The 5,000-nt window shown below is 42.3% G+C and overlaps 1 pseudogene; it reads left to right on the plus strand.

Moving 5' to 3' along the window:
• Window positions 1-5,000, plus strand: part of LOC120553338 — a 52,033-nt pseudogene that overhangs the window by 12,319 nt on the left and 34,714 nt on the right.

Below are 5,000 nucleotides of genomic sequence, written 5' to 3' on the forward strand. Positions count from 1 at the left end.
GTCTGATTATAGTCTAACACCTCTGTACAGGTGAGACTGATTATAGTCTAACTCCTCTGTACAGGTGAGACTGATTATAGTCTAACACCTCCGTACAGGTGAGTCTGATTATAGTCTAACACCTCTGTACAGGTGAGACTGATTATAGTCTAACAGCTCCGTACAGGTGAGTCTGATTATAGTCTAACAGCTCCGTACAGGTGAGACTGATTATAGTCTAACAGCTCCGTACAGGTGAGACTGATTATAGTCTAACTCCTCCGTACAGGTGAGTCTGATTATAGTCTAACTCCTCCGTACAGGTGAGTCTGATTATAGTCTAACACCTCTGTACAGGTGAGTCTGATTATAGTCTAACACCTCTGTACAGGTGAGTCTGATTATAGTCTAACTCCTCCGTACAGGTGAGTCTGATTATAGTCTAACACCTCTGTACAGGTGAGACTGATTATAGTCTGACACCTCTGTACAGGTGAGTCTGATTATAGTCTAACACCTCTGTACAGGTGAGACTGATTATAGTCTAACACCTCCGTACAGGTGAGTCTGATTATAGTCTAATACCTCCGTACAGGTGAGACTGATTATAGTCTAACACCTCTGTACAGGTGAGTCTGATTATAGTCTAACACCTCCGTACAGGTGAGACTGATTATAGTCTAACACCTCTGTACAGGTGAGACTGATTATAGTCTGACACCTCTGTACAGGTGAGTCTGATTATAGTCTAACACCTGATTATAGTTTAATACCTCCGTACAGGTGAGACTGATTATAGTCTAACATCTCCATACAGGTGAGACTGATTATAGTCTAACATCTCCATACAGGTGAGACTGATTATAGTCTAACTCCTCCGTACAGGTGAGTCTGATTATAGTCTGACTCCTCCGTACAGGTGAGTCTGATTATAGTCTAACTCTTCCGTACAGGTGAGACTGATTATAGTCTGACACCTCCGTACAGGTGAGTCTGATTATAGTTTAACTCCTCTGTACAGGTGAGACTGATTATAGTCTAACACCTCCATACAGGTGAGTCTGATTATAGTATAACACTTCCGTACAGGTGAGACTGATTATAGTATAACACCTCCGTACAGGTGAGTCTGATTATAGTCTAACTCCTCTGTACAGGTGAGACTGATTATAGTCTAATACCTCCGTACAGGTGAGACTGATTATAGTCTGACACCTCCGTACAGGTGAGTCTGATTATAGTCTAACTCCTCTGTACAGGTGAGACTGATTATAGTCTAATACCTCCGTACAGGTGAGACTGATTATAGTCTAACACCTCCGTACAGGTGAGTCTGATTATAGTCTAACACCTCCGTACAGGTGAGTCTGATTATAGTCTAACACCTCTGTACAGCTGAGTCTGATTATAGTCTAACACCTCTGTACAGGTGAGACTGATTATAGTCTAACTCCTCTGTACAGGTGAGACTGATTATAGTCTAATACCTCCGTACAGGTGAGACTGATTATAGTCTGACACCTCCGTACAGGTGAGTCTGATTATAGTCTAACTCCTCTGTACAGGTGAGACTGATTATAGTCTGACACCTCTGTACAGGTGAGACTGATTATAGTCTAATACCTCCGTACAGGTGAGACTGATTATAGTCTAACACCTCTGTACAGGTGAGTCTGATTATAGTCTAACTCCTCTGTACAGGTGAGACTGATTATAGTCTAACACCTCCGTACAGATGAGACTGATTATAGTGAGACTGATTATAGTCTAACACCTCTGTACAGGTGAGACTGATTATAGTGAGACTGATTATAGTCTAACACCTCTGTACAGGTGAGACTGATTATAGTCTAACACCTCTGTACAGGTGAGACTGATTATAGTCTAACACCTCTGTACAGGTGAGTCTGATTATAGTCTAACTCCTCTGTACAGGTGAGTCTGATTATAGTCTAACACCTCCGTACAGGTGAGACTGATTATAGTCTAACTCCTCTGTACAGGTGAGACTGATTATAGTCTAACTCCTCTGTACAGGTGAGACTGATTATAGTCTAACACCTCCGTACAGGTGAGTCTGATTATAGTCTAATACCTCCGTACAGGTGAGACTGATTATAGTCTAACACCTCCGTACAGGTGAGACTGATTATAGTCTAACACCTCCGTACAGGTGAGACTGATTATAGTCTAACTCCTCCGTACAGGTGAGTCTGATTATAGTCTAACTCCTCCGTACAGGTGAGTCTGATTATAGTCTAACTCCTCCGTACAGGTGAGTCTGATTATAGTCTAACACCTCCGTACAGGTGAGTCTGATTATAGTCTAACACCTCTGTACAGGTGAGACTGATTATAGTCTAACACCTCCGTACAGGTGAGTCTGATTATAGTCTAATACCTCCGTACAGGTGAGACTGATTATAGTCTAACACCTCTGTACAGGTGAGTCTGATTATAGTCTGACACCTCCGTACAGGTGAGACTGATTATAGTCTAACACCTCTGTACATGTGAGACTGATTATAGTCTGACACCTCTGTACAGGTGAGTCTGATTATAGTCTAACACCTCTGTACAGGTGAGACTGATTATAGTCTAACACCTCCGTACAGGTGAGTCTGATTATAGTCTAATACCTCCGTACAGGTGAGACTGATTATAGTCTAACACCTCCGTACAGGTGAGACTGATTATAGTCTAACTCCTCCGTACAGGTGAGTCTGATTATAGTCTAACTCCTCTGTACAGGTGAGACTGATTATAGTCTAACACCTCCGTACAGGTGAGTCTGATTATAGTATAACACCTCCGTACAGGTGAGACTGATTATAGTCTAATACCTCCGTACAGGTGAGACTGATTATAGTATAACACCTCCGTACAGGTGAGACTGATTATAGTCTAATACCTCCGTACAGGTGAGACTGATTATAGTCTAACTCCTTTGTACAGGTGAGACTGATTATAGTCTAACTCCTTTGTACAGGTGAGACTGATTATAGTCTAACTCCTTTGTACAGGTGAGACTGATTATAGTATAATACCTCCGTACAGGTGAGACTGATAATAGTATAACACCTCCGTACAGGTGAGACTGATTATAGTCTAACACCTCCGTACAGGTGAGTCTGATTATAGTCTAACACCTCCGTACAGGTGAGTCTGATTATAGTCTAACACCTCTGTACAGGTGAGACTGATTATAGTCTAACACCTCCGTACAGGTGAGTCTGATTATAGTCTAACACCTCCGTACAGGTGAGACTGATTATAGTCTAACTCCTCTGTACAGGTGAGTCTGATTATAGTCTAACTCCTCTGTACAGGTGAGTCTGATTATAATCTAATACCTCCGTACAGATGAGACTGATTATAGTGAGACTGATTATAGTCTAACACCTCTGTACAGGTGAGACTGATTATAGTCTAACACCTCTGTACAGGTGAGACTGATTATAGTCTAACACCTCCGTACAGGTGAGACTGATTATAGTCTAACACCTCCGTACAGGTGAGACTGATTATAGTCTAACTCATCCGTACAGGTGAGTCTGATTATAGTCTAACTCCTCCGTACAGGTGAGTCTGATTATAGTCTAACCAGTCCTTCCAGAAAAAAGTTTTTTTGTGATTTTTGCGGGAAAAAATCCTTGATTATGCGGCACGTTTTCTTAAAAAAATGCGATGTAATATGCTCTATATGATATTTATGCAATTTTATGCGATGAAATTGCGGGAACTTACAACAAACAGCGGTTTGATACCCCCCCCAACACCCAGCTTTTCGATGATGTTCATGTCGCGTAATTACGTCACTTCATAACGTTCCCATGGCAACAGGGGAAAAGGGAAAATGGCTGCTCTTGTGTGAAGTAAACGCAACATTTTTCAACTTTCTGCTGAGATATATTACGGGACTTTTTTGCAACGAAAATGCGGGGATTATGACATCATGCAAGCCCCACATATTTTGCGCGAAAATCTGTAATTTATGCGGCGAAATTGCGGCGTATTTGAAAAAATGCGCCTCCTGCATAAATATGCGAACTTTGGCTGATTATGCGATCGCATAATCACGTTTTTCTGGAGGGACTGAGTAACACCTCTTACAGGTGAGTCTGTTGTTTATTTACATTATGCTTGAGAATGCTGTACATCTGTGTCTCTTCTCCAGCTGTTGAACATCAGCATGTCGGCGCCCCGGCCACCGCCGATGGCGGCGCCAGTATCAGCGGAGCAGAAGGTTTCCGTGGACATCACGTTTGCGGTGCGTGATGGGCGGGACTTCCTGCCGGGGTCAGAGGTCAGCGAACACCTGAGGAAGCTCAGCCTGGTGGAGTTCAGCTTCTACGTGGGATTTCCAGCGCTGCAGATCGCAGAACGTACGACACACACACACACACACACACACACACACACACACACACACACACACACACACACACACACACACACACACACACACACACATACACACACACACACACACACACACACACAACACACACAAACAACACACACAAAACACAACCACACACACACAAAACACACAAACACAAAAAACAACACACACACACACACACAACACACACACATATAAACAAACACACACACAGAGACACACAAACACAACACACACACACACACACACACACACACACACACACACACATACACACAAACAACAACAAACAAAAACACACACACACACAACACACACACAGAGCACACACACACGCACACACGCACACACACACACACACACAAAAACACACAACACAGGAACACACACACACACACACACACTCACATACACACACACAAAAACAAACACACATCACACATACACACACACACAAAATAACACATAAACATTACACACACACACACAATAACACAAAACATCACAAAAGACTATCATCATTAACTACAAATTATAACAATCTTTTACTACCTACAGTATATACACAATCTATCTTTACTACCTACAGTATATACACAATCTATCTTTACTACCT

Source organism: Perca fluviatilis, chromosome 23 (assembly GCF_010015445.1).
Source record: "Perca fluviatilis chromosome 23, GENO_Pfluv_1.0, whole genome shotgun sequence".
Classification (NCBI taxonomy): Eukaryota; Metazoa; Chordata; class Actinopteri; order Perciformes; family Percidae; genus Perca; species Perca fluviatilis.